Raw genomic sequence first — 7012 nt, forward strand, 5'->3', positions numbered from 1 at the left:
AATATATGTTAATATATCATCCTTTGTCTCCCATTCTCTAGAATGATAAAAATGTAGGTGAAAGTGAAGAGAAATTTGAATACTAGATCATAATTTTAAAATTCATTTTGAATAATGTACTTTTACAAATCAAGTGTTTTTTTTTTTTTTTAATAATAATGAATTAATACTTTCTCTCTCTTAGATTTTTTTTCCCATAATGTATTGTATAGTTAAAAATAATGGAAAAGATCATTTTTTTTTACCATAAATTTGTATATATGTTGAATCAATTTTTCTTGTAAAGTTTCAATTGCCCTAAATTTTACTCTAAAAGTTAATATCTCGTTTGGTAATCATTTGGTTTTTTTGTTTTGTTTTTTAAAATTAAACATATTTCATCCACATGTCTTACAATAATATACATCTTAAGTATAATGGTTTAGTCAAATTTCAAAAATAAAAACAACTTTTTGAAAATTACTTATTTTAGTTCTCAAAATTTGGCTTGGTTTTTTAAATCATTAGTGAAAAATAAATAATAAATGAAGAAATTTGGAGGTGGAAGTGGAAATAGTGTATATAGACTTAATTTTCGATAACAAAAACAAAAAATAAAATGGTTACCCAACGGGACGTAAATATTCCAACTATTTTTAACCTAAAAAGTAATGAAAAAATCTTTATAAACTCACCACTTCCAATGATATGTAAGTTTGACACAAATTTAAATTTGATTAATGTATAAATTAACAAATTACCTGACCAAAACTCATAAATTTTAACAAAAAAATTTAAAAGCTTTAATGTTTTATGTTTTTGAATCACTATCAATTTTGTACCATATACAAGTTTTATACTTCTAGTACAATGACAGACGGGTGACGCATTTGCGAGTTCTTTGCATTGTTACTTTCTGAAAATGTCTTCAAAATTCAAACCAAAATCTAAAACGTAAAAAAGAATATATTTTCTAAGAACTTGTTTGGTACGTTTTAGGAATTGGGCAAAAAATTCAACAGTATTTATTTAAGGAAAAAAAAGTCATATTAAAATAGTTACAAGGAAACAAACACAAATCTTAAAAAAACATAAAATTAAAATAAAAAAGGAAAGCCAATTTAACCATTTTATTTTTTAAAGTTAAACTTATAAACACTACTACTTTTACCTACTGAGTTTCTTTGTTTTATTATGTGCGTCTTAAGAACACTTTCAAAATCTAAGTCAATTTTGAAAACTTAAAAAAAAGTTTTTAAACTTTGATTTCATGTGGCTAAGAATTCAAATATTTACCTAGATAAAAGAGTTAGAAAAAAAACACAATCTTCAAAAAAATAAAAAAAACTTCATTATCAAAGAAACCTTAATATTTTTACCTCATTTATTATCGATTACTTTTTATTATAGATGTGAAACATCAACTTTTCAAAAACGAAAATTTAGTACGACCATTATTTTCTTCAATAAAATTATAAAAGTGGTTGATTAAACGATAAAAAACAAACATTTTTCAAATTTCAAAGTAGTCTCGTAAAAATATTAAACATAATGTGGTAGACACTAAAGAAAACAAATGTGTTAACATCATGAATACACATGAGTGAAAACGATAGTACATAAACTTACATGATTCATTCTCTTATAATTTTCGTCCTCACAATTATTAACCAAATGATAAATTCATTAATTTTATTTATTTTCATAAGCCAAAAAAAAAAAAAAAAAAAAGAAAAAAAAAAGAAAGAAAGAAAGAAAGAAATTATTGGTTGAAGATTTTGTGTTTGGTGAAAAATTGGAACACGTCATTTACAAATCCATGTATTAATTTTGGAGCACAAGATTTGAAGTATATCTTTCCCTTTTTCTTTCTTTCGGTGATGGAATTGAAGAACCCTAAATTTAAACTTTAAAGCAATTTGGTATATTTTGCAAATTATTCAAAGTTTTCTTTAGGGTGGGTTGGATAATTATTTGGTTCTTTGGTTTTTATTTTTTTTTTTCAAAATTAAGCTTATAAACATTACTTTTAACGACTTATAAGTACTTTGGTATTGTTATATACTTTCTATCATGTTTTCAAAAACCGAGAGAAAACTTGAAAATTAAAGTCTTGTTTGGTTTGATAACCATTTGGTTTTTAGTTTTTGAAAATTAAATCTAATTACATTCCTTTTATCTCTAAATTTCTTGCTTTGTTAACTACTTTTTTAATCAATGTTTTCAATAATCAAGCCAAATTTTGAAAACTAAGAAAAGTAGTTTTTAAAACTACTTTTAAATTGAGAGAAAATATGCCTAATTTTAATAAGTTACAAACTAAATGTATCAAATGTGGCCTAAAAAATGTCGTTTTTAACAGTTTACTTTTGTTTTTGGAGTTTGGCTATGAATACAAATGTTTCTCTAAGAAATGAGATAATCAAAGTAATGAAATTGAGAGGACACAAATATAAACTTTAAAAATAGAAAACTAAAAACAAAATCACCATCAAATACGGACTTAATTATATTGGGATCTCTATGGTATAATTGAATGAACAATGATAGAGAGTCAACTAATTAATATATACAATTTGAGAGTGTTTATTGTTGTTGATGATCCCATATTAACAAAACAGAGAGACCTCACAGTTTTATAAGTTATATATGAGTTTCTCCATTTATTGCTAATTAACTTTGAGATGTTATGTTTATCTTATATGGCATTTCATTTAACCATGTTGAAGAGGACATGTTGAAGGACCTCACAATCTTTTTAAGATAATGATGAACTAAAAGAGACATCATCTTATAAGAGAACATGTTGAGGATTTCACATGGAAAAAAATGAGATCTCACACTCTTTATAAGATATTTGAGTTACTGCTCTCACTGTTAATTAGTTTTGAGATAAAGCTCTATGCTTATGTAATATGGTATCAGAGCATACGTCCATGAAGTAAAAAAAAAAAAAAAACAAAAGTTGGGATCTAATCACAGAAGAGTGAACTCAAAGAAGTACCATTTCGAGAAGGCATGTGATGTTAAAAAAATGGAGAGATCTCAAATTCTTCATAAGATACCTGAGTTACTCTCATTGGGAGAACGAGTAATGTTAAGATGAAGATTATGTTTATCTAATAATTGTTATTTCTATAGTTAGCAATAATTAGTATATGCGAGTGAAAATGTTTTATGACAGTAGCAAATATAGCAATCATGCTTAAAATTTTAGCATATCATATAACACAATACAAAAGACTTTGCAAATATAACAAAATTTAGATCTAACTCTCAGAGTCTATCAATGATAGATTATATCGTTGATTAGGCGTCTATTACCAATGGTGTCTATAACTAATAGATTTTACTTAATTTGCAATTATTTAAAAATGTTGCTATGAACTTAATTATTAATCCTAAAATTATTATCCATTGCAATTACCCAATGTTTCATCACTCCATTCATAATGAAGAAATGGTTTTTTTTTCCCTATCTTTAGGATAAGTGGGATAAGAGAATTATTAAACATTAACTTTCAGATCGATAATTTATACTTCACACTAATTAGATTAAGCTCATTTTAGCGATGAATGATCAACTAAAAAGTTAGAATGATATTCAGAAGAAAAGTACTTTTCAAATCTATTGTTGCATTGACAAATTGAAGATGTTTTTTTTTTTTTTTTTAACATTTAAGTACACTTTAAAAGCACAATAAATTACTTTTAGGTGTATTATTTTACCAAATGTGTGTTTGAAATAACTTTTAAAAAAATGGCCTCCAAGTAAAAACATTTTACCAAGAGTAGAGTGTTTTTAGAATTTTCAAAATTCAACTAAATACTAGGAAATGTTTGAAATTCCAAAAGTTATATCAACCACACCTTCTGTCTTCTTTCAAATATATTTAGTTTTACTTGTAACAAAATAATTTCACCTAAAAACACCACTCCTCTAAAAGTATTTATTAAAAAAAAAACATTATTTAACTGATTTTTAATGTTTTTTTAAACTTGATAGTGGGTAGGCTAACCAAAAGCCACAAAAAAAGATCTTGCAAAGCACTTTAAGTATGTTATAAACACTTTAGATATTTTTTAAAAGGAAAAACACTTAATATTGGAAGAGAGGCATTAATTTCTATATAAATAGTAAGGATGATTAAAAAGGAAAAAAAAAAAAAAAAGTCCTTGAACAAGGTACAAAAGTAGTACACAAACATTTGTCAAAACATGTAAATGACCCATCTTAGATATGGCATTTCTAATAGTGGTGCATTATTTGTTAGCCTCATATTTTTTTTTTCTAATAATGTTATTATAAGGTTTGATTTTATTTTCAATCTTAAACTTTAAAAGCTTTTGATATTTTTTTCATGTCTTTTTATTATCAATTACTTTTTTATATAGATGTGAAGTATCATTAAAAAAAAAAAAAAACTATACAACCATTCTTTTTCAATAGAATTATAAAGTTGTTGAAAGGAATGACATAAAAATGTATCTTGAACTTGCCTTGTAACGTTATACACATAATGTGGTAGACATGAAATATAAATGTTAACATCAATGTAGTATGAAAATGATGATACACAAACTTTTTTTTTTTCATTTTTGCCACAACTTGTGATTAAAATGTATTTATTATCATAAGCTCACGTGTATTAATTTCATCCGCAAGAATTTAAATTCAGTGACAAGTTTTTGTTTTCTTATGTTACCATTTTTATTTGATGGTAATTGAAACACGTCGTATAATAATGTTTGTCCTATAATTAAAAGCACAAATTTTTGAGTTGTTTTAAATTAATATGAGTATGATTGAAAATGCTTTTGACATGAACTATGTGTACTTCTTTAAAAAAATAGTCATGCTTGAAAGTAACATAAAAGTAATTCGAAGAAAGGTAAAGAAGTAAAGTGTTTTGTGAGAAATAACATGAAGAAAGAATTCATTCAGAGTAGTGCTTTTCACCCAAATATTTGACCATTAAACATTTGAAAAACACTTAGAACTAAAAAAACAAAGTGATTTGTTATCAAACCAATTTTTTTATTGAATTTTATTGATAATATAAAAGTAACTTTGCTAAATGTACTTAATTAATTATTGTAAAAACACTCACAAATGTACATCTTATATCTTTTCTAAAAAGAAAGACTTTTTTTTAAACGAATTTTTAGTATTCTTTGATAGATTATTTTAATCAGATGTAGGGATAGACATTCGAGAATTCGAACCTTTTCACCTCTTAAAAGAAATTAGATGCTTTGAACATTGAGCTTGCTCAAGTTTAGATTGATTGATATTATTAAGGGGCATTTGTTATTTGGGAATATCTAGATAATTAAAACCTTCATATGCCTAAAATTATAGATGTTCGAACTTACAGATGTCCAACATTTTCAGATAGTCATGTTTGTTTTGTAGGATTATTTTTACATATATTTGAGAATATTGGATGACCATGTTTGTCTTTGCAAGAATTCTTCGTATTTAGGAATGTCTTACATTATATTTACATAATATTCCTAGAATACTATTACGGTAAAACTTGAATTTATTTAACATATACGTTTTTATTAATTTAAATATAATGTTTTAAAATAAATTTAATTTATAAAAAAAATGAAAGAATAATTTCAATAGTACTTGTACAAGAAAGAAAACTCGCTAATTATAGAAGCTTTGGGCAACTATTGGAAAGGTATAATAAAAGAAAGATTGCACTTTAAATTTCGATTGAAAATAAATCAATATATTATTCAATTCAACTAAAGTTTATTTTATATCTAAATATAATATATAAATACAGTTAATTGAATTAATATGATCATTTGTTAGGACATGAATTCATAACTGATTATACTAAAAATAAATATATTATTTTATTTAAACTACAAACTACATAAAAAAAAAAGAAGAAAATTTATGAAAGATAAAAATATAAAAGAAAAGTTGAAGGGCAAAGATGGATGTCGTTTTGAGGATGCCTGGTACACGGGCATCTTAAAAACTCATATTGCAAAAGGGTATATCCAAAATTAAATAAATGTCTCTCGTATTGGACATCTTAAGATGTCTAGATAATTTACTTTACTGCAAAACAAATTATTTATTTAGTGGAACTCTTTCTTAAATATTTCTGAACCATTTTTTCTCGATTTGTTATGAAAAACCATCGATGAAGATTCAATTTCAATTCACTGTTTAAAATAGGAATAGGAGGGAAAAAAATATCAATAGAGCCTAATTATTATTTATTATTATTATTATTATTATTATTATTTTGTAGTGATCATACTAATATGTAGTCAAATGGAAAGAAAACAAATAATAGATTACTTAGAAGACCAACTTAATATTCCTAAACGCACCATAAGAGATGATTGAAATCTTTCAAAAAGATACAAAGTAGTGAGCAAATTTATATTTTTAAACATTAATGAACCATTTTATATGTTGTCATTTTTAGTATTGCACGAATTCATAGTCTTTTGTTTTGCTCTTTGTTTCTTTGTTTTTTTATAGGAAAATACATCTTTTCTTTCTTCGGTCAAACTTTTAGAACCATTTGGTATTTTTATCTCCTTTTAAAGTATCAACTTTCGAAAAAGAAAACTCACTATCGACCATTCATTTTTCAATATAATCATTTTAAATAAATTAATAAAACGTCATAAAAAAATATATCTTCAAAATTTTGTCTCGTATCATTATATACAATGTGGCAGACATACATGAAAATAAACGTTCACATCATAATGAGGATGAAAATGACTATACACAAACATATTATCATTCCTTACAAAGTGATTAGAACTCTTATTTTTACATAAGGTCACATGTTTCATTTTCATCCTTATAACTCTGGAGTGAAACAAAGTTCAATTTATTTTCACAATCGATTCAAGTCTGGAATGAAAAACAAACTCAAATTTCTTTTTTTTTTTTTTTTTTTTTTTTTTTTTTTTTTATAATTAAAATTACTTATATACTTTTCATTGACACATTATCAAATAATTTTATCCATCTAGCTTCATACAA

The sequence above is a fragment of the Benincasa hispida genome, chromosome 5, assembly GCF_027475165.1.
Source record: "Benincasa hispida cultivar pf3 chromosome 5, pf3_genome.v1.1, whole genome shotgun sequence".
In the NCBI taxonomy this organism is placed as follows: domain Eukaryota; kingdom Viridiplantae; phylum Streptophyta; class Magnoliopsida; order Cucurbitales; family Cucurbitaceae; genus Benincasa; species Benincasa hispida.